Source organism: Streptopelia decaocto, assembly GCF_964273445.1.
Source record: "Streptopelia decaocto genome assembly, chromosome: 2".
NCBI classification, from domain to species: Eukaryota; Metazoa; Chordata; class Aves; order Columbiformes; family Columbidae; genus Streptopelia; species Streptopelia decaocto.
The window spans coordinates 159,316,725-159,328,338 of NC_138655.1; the positions used below are offsets into that span (position 1 = coordinate 159,316,725).

The 11,614-nt window shown below is 40.0% G+C and overlaps 1 protein-coding gene across 5 annotated transcripts in view; it reads right to left on the minus strand.

Annotated features, from left to right (window-relative positions):
- Positions 1–11,614, minus strand: part of CRHR2 (corticotropin releasing hormone receptor 2) — a 148,013-nt gene that overhangs the window by 85,228 nt on the left and 51,171 nt on the right. The window lies entirely within an intron of this gene.

Here is an 11,614-nt window from a genome sequence, read left to right on the forward strand (position 1 = left end):
GGTACAGAAAAGCTACATAATATTGTTGAAAAGTATGTTAGCTTGACAGTTTAGACGTACTTTTAGTTTAATGTGAACACAAAATAATCTGCAGTGCAACATAAAGCCTCTGGCCTCTGCACAAATGAGCATCTAAATCCTGAAGCCTTGTAAGAAAAATAAGCGGTCACAGGTTCCACTGAAAATGTTCATTTTGGCCCAGTGCCTCTAGAGGCTAAGTAAGTGCTCTTCTATTAAGCTCTAACACTGTTTTCATTTGTAGCCTATGAATTTTATTTCAGAATACTGCAATAGGGAGACCAAATCTATCTCCAACTGCTCTGTCATCTCCTTCTCACAGAGTAATGCGAAATGGCAAAGATCTTCTGGAAGACCTGCAGTTTTTCCTTTGGTAATACATTTGCCACCCCTGAAGGAATATAATTCCATACGGGGGTCAGACCTTATCTTGAGACAAGATAGAAGGAGAGGAATAAAGAAAATGAGCAAAGTTTTTTAAAAAGTAATGGAATCTGGTAGAAAGATCCATAGTGCTAAGTTCTATTTAGCTGTTCCAGCATCTCAGCCAGTCTGGCAGGGCTGTCTAATTAGCTGTCACAAATTAGCCCTAACGAATTCTACAAGGTTCCTCTTTTGCTTTTGTTGCAATGATGGTTCTCAAAGCTCATTCAAGCAGCTTATCCATCTTCAAGTGAAGGTAAAACAGGGTTTTAATAATAAAAGCAGTACAGATGTGGAATCTTCTTGGCTTATTACTGAAGAGGGGCATGTCCAGAGGATGATTTGGTCTGCGCACCTTTCTCTGTTGACCAGAGATTCAATTGAGAAGACAGGCTTAGATTAGTTATTATTCAGATATTAGTATCATTCAGATCTATTCAGAGTTGCCATCAGGCTCCACCAAACTCCCACAGCATGGAACACACCAGCATTCCCAAAGAAGGGATGATACACCAAGGGAAGGACCACTTTTATTTAAGTGCTCCTGACGCTCATGTAAAAGCCAGGCTCAAGAAAACATGAGATGAGGGAGCTCACAGCTAAACTGCCGTTTAACCTGCTGTAATTCCCAAAGAGAGGTTTTTTGCGTAACACTTCCCAAATGAAAAATTAGTAAGAGATAACTGTATTGTCACTTACATGGTTACAACATCCTGGAGAAGTTACCATTAAAGATTTTTTTAAAAATAAATCATTACCAAGAATTGTGTTCTTCTCAGTTATCTGCCCTTAATTTTATAATGTAAAATGAGATCATTTGATGCACTACCCTTTAACTCTTCTACTCTTAAAACAGAATCTAAATCTTTGTATAGACAGAAAACTCTTTTTATGACTGCACATGAAGTGTTTAGGACAAAATGTCTTTTCCTTTCCTGTGCACAAGAATTTATCTTTGGATCAATCAACAGAAAGTTAGCAGACTTACTGCTGAGAGTACAATGTTAACCAAAATTTGTTCTCATTATTTTTGAAACATGAAGGAGATGTAACATACATCAAAGTACCAGTTTCTTCTGGTCATCATCTATGAAATTCAGTTAATCACTATAATTAGCTGTTACATGGCTGTACATCCAGAATATGATAGGAAGAAACACTTAACTTTGGAGAATTACTTGGGATTTAGTTTGGTCTAAGAGAATAATATAGCTCATTTTCTCTGTTTAAATAGATTTACAATGCAGTACTCATAAATCAATTACTTCAAGTGCCTCTATTACCTTACTATTGAAAGCCATTTATGAAAACTATTAACAAGCTGCTTCAGGTTCCAGAGGATGCTGCTTGATTACATGTAACCACAGCCAGTTTACAAATCCTCCTTTAAATCTTTCTACCTTCTTCCTTTTTACCACTTACACATTTTTCCATCCTTAATTAGTGTTGTTCATGACCAGTCAAAATAACTGATCTTAAAACTTAAGCACCAAGTTACACATACATTTATAGAAGGACTTTGTGAGCCATATAGAAGCACTAACACGTCCTTAACTGTTGCAGATTTCTAAGCACGTCTTCATTCTGTAACCAGATGAAACATCTGGATCAAGAGAAGTAAGCAGTTCATGCAGTTATATGTCAGTGTTCCTTTAGCAACATTCAGAGAGCCTTTAGGAGAGTCCTACCCCATTAAAACGGGAAAAAAGTACTGAAGAGCAAGAGCTTCACCACTTGCCCTTTCCTATATCCTGTGAAACAACAGCATAAAAAGAATTTCCCTTGTGAAAACTGTGAGGGAAATGGATTCACAAATGCTGCTGAAATAGTGGAAATTCCCTCAAGATCTGTTGAATGGAGAGCAGGTAGTGAAGGAAAGCCTGGAGGTGTCATGATGTAGTTCCTTGACATTCATCTGATGCCACCAGACCATCTGAAAACTGAGAACCTCATCTTCGAATTAGAGAAGGTAGAAAAGTACATTCAGCTTTCACAGCCCTGTGGAATTTTAAGGACCACGTTAAATAGGACATGATATCAGAAACTCCAGGAAAGGTTTAAAATATTTGTAGGGAATGAAGACAACTACTACTGGACAGCAAGTTTGTTTCAACAAAAGAAGATCAGTTTTTAAATAGTTCGAAGTAAGACAAACAACCTCAAACTTCAGGTAAAAATAAAAAAGTTAATTTAGTCTGGTGGCTATTTTGGGAAAGGACACGTGCTGCAGGCAGAGAGAATTTCTCCATACGACTTCACTGTTATGAGATAAGCCTGCCCTTCAGTCAGCACACTGAGTCCCCATTGTTTTCTGAGACAGAAAAACAGTTAGTGTATTTAGCTATAGACCATGTATTGAATATTAAACATTAACACCTACCTTAAAATACAGCCAGAGACCACCAAAACAGCTATAAGAGAATCAGGTCTGTGGGGAGTCTTTACAGAGAAGTGATGAGAACATAACCAAGTCAAACTGGGCAGGGAGACTGCAGTGGATACCCAAGTATTGACATCTCTGCCTTTTAGCCCAGAGCATCAGGAGCATCAGAAACTAGAAACTGGTGGTTGTGCTGTTACAGCTTCGGTGGGATTAGAAATTGGTGCACTAGGTGCAATGTAACCATTAACCACTTATATCACACCCCTGTCTGCAGAGTAGACCTACCACTTTGCACAGTTCTTTGGACAAATAACTAATCTCTTTCCATATTCAAGGTGGGATGTGCCACTAAAAACTAAATAATCTTGGGTGGACTGCATTGAAATTTAAATCCGCAAATTCCATTCAGATGTCCTAGCCTATCTGTCTGGAGGCACTTCTCCAGGACACTAGTCTGTGCACTGTAGCATTCAGTCCCTATAACCATATTTCCAAGCTGGAAGAATTTTGAAGAAAACCAAAAAAAGTCAGAATTTTGCTGTATTAATTTCCTAACATCCTATGGTGAGTTGATGTCTGGCCATCAGGTGCCCACCAGACCACTGACTCTCTGCCTCTCCTCATCAGGACAGGACAATAAAATAAAATGAAAAATGTGTGGGTTTAGATTAAGACACTTTAATTAAAACAGGGCTGAAACTGGTTCCACCCAGTCTACAAAAAAAAAGATCTTGTCCCTAAGCACCACGACAACGTAAAAAAAATGAAGGCAACTTTTACTATCAATAATTGTCAATAATCTGGTCCATACAGGAAGAAGCAAACAAGAAAATATTGCAACAAACAAACAACACCATGACAATAAACCACAATATCACAGCAGACAAACAAACAAACCTCTCGCTTAATATTACAAAAAATGAAATAATTTCTTCTCAATCTGCAAAGCATCATTTACATTTGCATGCATTCATGAGATTCATCTAAGCACTCCGGACATTGTTAACGCTGGAGTTGAAACCTACTTATTAAAAAACTTTATTAGATATATTAGCACTTCCAAAAGAACATAGAAATGTCTCAAGATCTATTTCCCTATCAGAGTTTTGACTATTGGATCTCTTTTATGCAAAGTTTCTCTTGCAAAGATTCCTGCCAGACCCCTGTAGTCAAAGGCAAGTTTATTTGAACTGTCACTACGTAGCACAGCTCCTTCATTACAAAATTGTACATATTATGTACAGCAAAATTGCATGATCTGTGTAATTAGCTCATCTCAGTCATCGGTGGCAATGGAAATAGCTGTGAAAGTTGAACAGACGGGAAAGTTAATGACATCCATTAATGATTAAGGATTGCAACTGTAAAACTGGTTCTAGTTGCCTGTTTTGTCCCAGAGCATAGAAAGCTGAGATGACCATTAACCAGAGACACTTAAAAGACACTGATTTATAGCAAATAGCTGCTGTAAACTCCAGTAAACCAGAAGCTGACTTGTAAACAGATTAATCTGTCTGTGAGCTGGGGCAGGGGATGAACAGTCAAACACAGTATCCTCAGCTTTGGCGTCAGGCTGCATCAGCCCCACTGATGCAACAAAACCCCACAGTACATAAAAATAAAGTAAAAAAATAATAGAATCATCTAATTGTTTGGTTTGGAAGGGACCTCCAAAGCTCATCCAGTGCCATCCCTGCCATGAGCAGGGACATCTTCACCAGCTCAGGTTGCTCAGAGCCCCGTCCAGCCTGGCCTGGGATGTCTCCAGGGATGGGGCATCCAACACCTCTCTGGGCAACCTGGGACAGGGTTTTACCAACCTCACTGTGAAAATATTCTTAATAATGTAGCGTACAATTTTGTTTCTCTTGAATTAAGACTTTTTTTTCATCTTGTTCAGTAGATGCAAAACTCTACCTTGAGACTCCAGTTAAGCACATAACTCACTCTGTGAACAGATCTCTGGCCTCAGTTTCCCAGCTATAATATGAATAAGGAAACACTTCTTTTTCCTTCTTTGGAACGAAAAATAATAAAAGTTTATATAAATTTTTAATATTAACAAGCACCACCGTGAGTCTCTACATTGTTTTGCTGTTCTCATCTGGTTGGTTTGGAGGGGGATTTTTTTGGTCATTTTTGGTACTTCTTAGCACTGAACAAATCCCATATAAACGGAGTCAAGAGTATTTTGGGTCTCAATTCAGCAAAGTATCTTAGTAAGCGCTTAATTTTTTCAGTGGGACTGCTCATGTGCTGAAAATTTGTTATATGCTGATCATACTGTTTTTTGCAAAGTACTTACAGTCTTCCTCCCCCATTCCTAGTTTTCTTTACTTTTCTTCTATCCCTTGCCCTGACAATAGTTTTGTATGTCTTTCTACTACTTAATCACTTAAGTATATGCCCTGATTCTGCACTTAACCTAGAGTTAAGTTACTGGTTTCAGTACTACTCCATTTCTTACTCCTGGGGGCTGTGACCCCAGGGACACCCCATTACCCACCCGCATTGCTCACAGACGGACAAGTCACAACTACATTCACGAGGCTGATATTAAACAGGCAGTAAACCTTTAGAGAATCAATACGGTGTTACTTTGGTTTTAACACAAAGAGGAAATGCAGAGCCTGATCAAAGGCTGTTTTCTTCTAACATATTGTCTTTCTCATGTCATTGCCTGAGGGTTTGAATTTCTGTTCTTCATTTGTGTCACAATGTGACAGAATGTATTTGAAGTGTATTCGCAGAAAAAATAATATATATATATATATATTTGAAAAACTAAACTCAGCTTATGGAAAAGGGAGACAATCTCCATTGATAAAGCAGGACAATTCAATAATTTATCTTCACCGGATCAAGGAATGAGGTGGAATTCACTGGATGGGATATCTGTCAACAGAATATGTATTGTAGTAGCAAAATGTAGCCTAGGAAACAACTCTGCATTGCAGAGAACAGCACGGAATAGCTGAATAAATATGATTTTGATAACTAAGCATTTCCTTTGGCACACAGAAAATTTGCAGGTGCTACAGACCTGCAGATCTGCACCAAGACAATAAGGCATGAAAATAAAGAGATCTAGATAAGCTGTGAAAATATATGGTTAAACACAGAAATATATTGGTAATTGTAGTGACCAGTTACACAGATTAAATATCCAAACCCATGGATATTTTTGCAAATCTGAAGGTGTTAATTACAGTAACTTTAGTGTTTCCTAGACCACACAAAAAGATACTTTCTGTTCAGCTCATATTTCTGTGTTGAGAATAGAAGATCTTGATTGTTGAAAGAGAGCCCTGGAGACCACGATATTAAGATACTGAAATCCAACTTCCTGCTTAGAACTTTGTCTGTCTACAAGTCTTTGGATGAAAACCATTACAAGGACTGCAAACACAGACTCCATCCTCAAAACCGTCCTGCTCAACAGAAATTCATGGCACTGAATAACAGAGGTCACATATTAGCAGGGAACTTCTTGCACTCTAAAACAAAAAAGCAGGAGAGAAGTCTTTATGAAGCTGAAAAGCCTCATAGTTGCTGATTTATTGGAGTTACCTTACAAAGGGCAAGACCAAATGATGGGAGACTGAAGCAGGCTGTCTGAGTTCAGTAGCATGGTATTAAATACTTTGTTCTGAGAGTTACAAGGCACATTTGGTGTGAAACTACCCTATTCCTATCCCTTTCCAACTGGCTTAACTACAAACACTGTCTCTTGACTGGAGGAGAGTACCAGAACAACCCCACACATCCCAGATGGATCCAGGCCAGTCTTCCAATTAATATTGAAAGCTGCTCTTTCAAGGCAACGTAGTCAGAACCAAAGTGGTTCAAATGTGAGGTTGTGATTCTGTCACCCACCTGCCCACCAGCTCTGGGGACAGGAAAGCCAGAGGGGAGACTGCAAGAAAAGATCACGAAGGAAACCAGTCTATGAACATCTCTTCCCACAGGAACATGGAAAGAGAGAAAGCACTTAGGCCAAACATGCTACAAATCAAGCTGCACATCAACTTTTCACTCACAAAACAAGATACAATGGCTTCGACATTTTCTGCTATCGAGTTTTAATTTGCTCAGAGACTCTGGTGGCACTGTGGTCAGTAATTGCATCTGTTCTATCCTGCATACCTTGGATGCAGTACAGCACATATCACAGCTACTCTTTATACCTGGTATTTCACTAAAAACTTCCCTCTCTCACCTACTGTTTTTCTGGGATACTTTTGCTTGTTGTCTCACAGGTGGCAGATGGCTTGTATAGCACTACAGTTCTTCCCCAGAAACATTTTCTGTGTCTCCTAATGTTCGCCCCATCCTTCTGTCAGGGTTCACACACTACATTCTTTGATGGTACTAATACCTGAACCACTCCTCACCTATGTTTTGTTGTGCCACCTTTCCATCTAACCTCACAACACTTTGTCCTTATTTGTTTACAAGCTGGTTGCTGCTTCTTGCTCCACACAACCTGACATGCTACACTGCATGCACTACTACTCTTTCACCTGCACAAAGGAATTTCTACATTTTAAAACACTTAACCTGTTCACTAAAGTCTTCTACAGGAACTCCACACCCACAGCAGCTCTTAACTCATGTTCTTCTCCTGGCACAAGGTCTCTGTCTCTCTGCTCACTTCCACCTCAGCCAGTAACTTCCATTTCCACTCTGCTGGGTCCATACTTCGCTCTTCATCTCTTTTTTTTCCCCCCCCCCCTATTTCCACTCTTCCTGCAAGCTGCTGTAATTCCTTCCCTTTTTGTAGAAGAGAGATAAATTAGCAGTGGAAGCCAGGCAGTCCTATTGAAGTGCAAAATATTTTAATTTTGAAAACTATTCTACATATGTCCCAGGAGGCCTCAGAAAGTATCATCTTCCAGGTGTTGCAGAGCTCCTACATCAGATATTTAGCTCACTGCTTGGAGGCAAGCTCCAGCCTTGTCAGAGGGACATCTGAACCAAGTCACCAGTGCTCCCTTCTGAGAGCTGAGCAGAGGGTTTACTCCTCTTACCTTGAGGCAGAAGATGATACAGATGCCAAAGCAAGAGCAACAAGTTCCAGTAAGCATCATGCAACACTCAGAACCTAAGCATTTGAAACTTCTAGCACTTAAACTGCTTAACATCACCTCAAGAAAGCTATTTTTATCTGGTCCTTCTACCTTGAGTATCTGCTTTTCTGAATGAGCCATCAATGAGTCATCAACATTTCAGGATCAAAGCAATTAGCCCTGCCTTTTCCAGCTGATTTTCATTAAGGTAGCATGGCAACGAGACAAAGGTCAGTGCCCTGTGAGTCTCGCTTGGTTGCCCTAAAAGCAAGCAGAGAATTAACTAAAACAAGTAAAATGGTGTAGAAAAATTACTCATTACACATTGATAGGTATAAGGAACCCAAACAAGAGACTGATACTACTCTTGCTCTGTTACACATAATATAATATGCATTCTTCATATTCTGCTTATAGTTCAAGTGTCCTAGAAGCTAAAAAACACCGCTACTAAGTGCCATGACAGTGCCTTAAAGAACAAAATATTGATGATAAGACCACTGAAGGATCCATTTGAAGTCTGTAGGGATATCATAAAACCACAGAAATTCTGGCTGGGAGCAGTAGGGTTTACCTAGTCCAACTTGCAATATCTTATGTTGCTACACCATGTTTATTTTCAGCAAGGAAAGCTCAGCTCAGCACTCAAAATCACTAGAAATTGTTTGTTTCCAGAAGGTACTAGTAAAATCAGAGTAACATTTTCGAAAGTACTCATGAACCTAAGCACTTGGACATGTAATTTACTTCCCACAGTGAAATCAATTTATTTCCCTGAGATTTCGGAAGGTGAGTTTTAGCCCAGGTTTCCCAGAAGCTGAGTGCACACACAGTTGATTTCCATACGGTCCCAGAGCATCAGTGACTCATTCTTGTGTCTACCCCATTCACGGTGCTCTCTGTGCCAGTCAGGTCACTGCAGGGAATGGGATTTGATAGAGAGCCTGGAAGAGGTAACACCATGAAGGCAGACAGGAGGAATGATGTTACGTAACCAGCTGAAAAAGTGATGAAAAAATAACAGCACAAGTTCCTCCTCTGCTCATCCATGTGTTGATGTAATCACGGTAACTCAGTCGTGGATCTGCAGTTGAGATCTAACAGAGAATCAGTCAAATAGGACTCTCTAGGAAATACTTTACACCCATTCACTGAAAAATGAAACTACTATTTATCATATTTCTATGTTACAGGAGAGCATTTTACATACCATTTTGACATTATAAACAAACACATCATATGACATCTATGACCTCCTGACACACTCGCCTCTCTGGTTCAGCTCACAGACCCTCAGCATTCACTGAAGGAATAAAACAAAGTGCTTGTGTGCAAACAAAACTGTTGTTATTATTGTTGCCGGGATTCATTTTACAAGAGAAATGTGGAGTGAATACAGGAGAGATGGAAGGATTAAGAACAGATTTGGATGAAAAAGACAAGGCCAGGCTGAGAACCAGGTTTGTAGGTGGATCGGGATGACTTAACTACAAGATAAGACCTTGGTAATCTTTCAGTTCTCCCTCAAGAAAGAGTAAGAACAGCAGCAAAGCTCCATATTCATATTGCTACAGCTACTGTCCCTTGGATTGGGCAATGCAATGCACCACCATAGGTACATTTGGATCCATCCCTGTCCTTATTGAGACTTAGGTTTGAAACAGAAGGCAGATCCAAATAGTACTTTGTTCCTTCACTTCTCAAACAAAACAAACCAAAAACCATCTTATTTTAGTGCTGCAAAGAAGCCTCCCTTAGTCACAGTCAGCTTTGGCACAGAGCTGCCAGCTGACAGGTGGAAATGTTCATTTTTAGAGAGGCCTAACGAGAGGGAGACATTTGTTAAACATTGGCACAGTACTGGGGCAAGTGGCTGAGTTTACACATGAGATTTGTGCAAAGTGGGAAATTCGGAAGATCAGATTCTATGGCCAAAATAAACCACATGTAGATCTGTGGAAACCTGGCTTTCTTTAATAAAACAGTGTTGACAAGAAAGAATGAGAGAAGTCCGCTTTACTTCTTGTGATCTGGTGACAGTGTTGCCTGACTCCCACACAACCCCACACCACTCACAGGACAAGTGCATGACTATGCAATTCCCTGCAGTTTCCCAAACAAGATGTCACCATGTACATCCTGAGACAAGGAGCTATCAGAACAGGCACATAAGCCCTTGACGAAAAGGGGTTCCCAAGTCAGGGGTCTCTCTATCTCCCTCCAGAGCTTCTGGGACAGAACAAACTCCTACTAGTCAGGGACATGCTGGGTGCTTTGTCTATGAAAGCCCAACACCGAGAGGTGTCTCTGAAGCGGCCCTGCTTTTCATCACCCCCATAGAATCATTTTAGTTGGAAAATACCTGTAAGATCGAGTCCAACCATTAACTCAACCCTGGCACTAACCCATGTCCCTGAGAACCTCATCTACGTGTCTTTTAAACCCCTCCAGGGATGGTGACTCCACCACTGCCCTGGGCAGCCTGTTCTAATGCCCGACAGCCCTTTCCATCAAGAAATTTTCCCTAATATCCAATCTGAACCTCCCCTGGCACAACTTGAGGCCATTTCCTCTCATCTTATTATTGCTACTTGGGAGAAGAGACCAACTCCCTCCATGCTACAACCTCCTTTTAGGCACCTCCTTTGTTGTCTTACCTGAAGCTTCTTGCTGCAATCCCAAAAATCCATCATCCGTTGCCTTTTATTCTGTTGTCTTGGAAAGGAATAGGGTGTCCCCAGTTAATGATACCTAGAAATCAATTTCCAGCAACTAAACACCTGTTGTCCCCACTGGTTTCCAAGTAGAGCTCAGAGCATTTGGTTGTTCAAGTGTATTAAGATCTGCACAGAAATCAGGATTCTTGAAAATACACTCCGCTTCCAAACTCTGTCTTAGCTGCTCTACTTGAAAAGCAGCAATCAATGCAGCAAGCCTGGAGATTCTGCACGAAGTAATGACTGCCCATCGTGCACTTTGAAGTACACAAATGCTGATGTTTCAGATATTACTGGCATAATTCAGCAATAATTAAGTTAAAATAAAATTCTTAGCGGTAAGAAAAAGAATCACTAGATATTCACTTCTTAGTTAAAATCTTGATGATGCACTAGCAAAGTAATTTCCTATTTTCTTTGTTTGTTTCATTTCTATAACACATTTTCTGTATTCCAAATCACTGTTTGCTCCCTGACTTACTCAGGAGGATAAGGAACTGCATTAATTCTTGTGTCATTATGGTCAGTGCTTTACAACCACCAGGTGTTTTGGACAGTGCAACTGCACTAGGAATGGTTCTTTCTTCTTCTGTTTTCCCAGGGAAAACTCTTCATGAGATCTGGAGAGTTTTTTGTTTGTTTGCCTTTTTTAAAACAAACAAATAGACAAACCTCATTGAGTTTCTATTCTTCTGATTTTTTTCAATGGATTACTTCCCACTGCACAAGTCTCATATAGAGCAGCATCTGGCCCTCTGTTATTTCCGGCACCGCGGAAAAAGAAGTCAGCATTAAGCAATCCAAATTTTATTGATTTTTTATGAGTTTGTCCCAAGGGCTACCAATTGCAAATTCTATGAATAAGAGCTGAGGGGAATGAAACTAAACCAAAAAAGGAAAACATCTGCTAAAAATCCATTCCCCTCCTATTTCAATGGGAAAATGTATTTCTCATCACCTACCCAAGCTACTAAGAGTTGCTATTCTAATCTGGATGTCAAGTC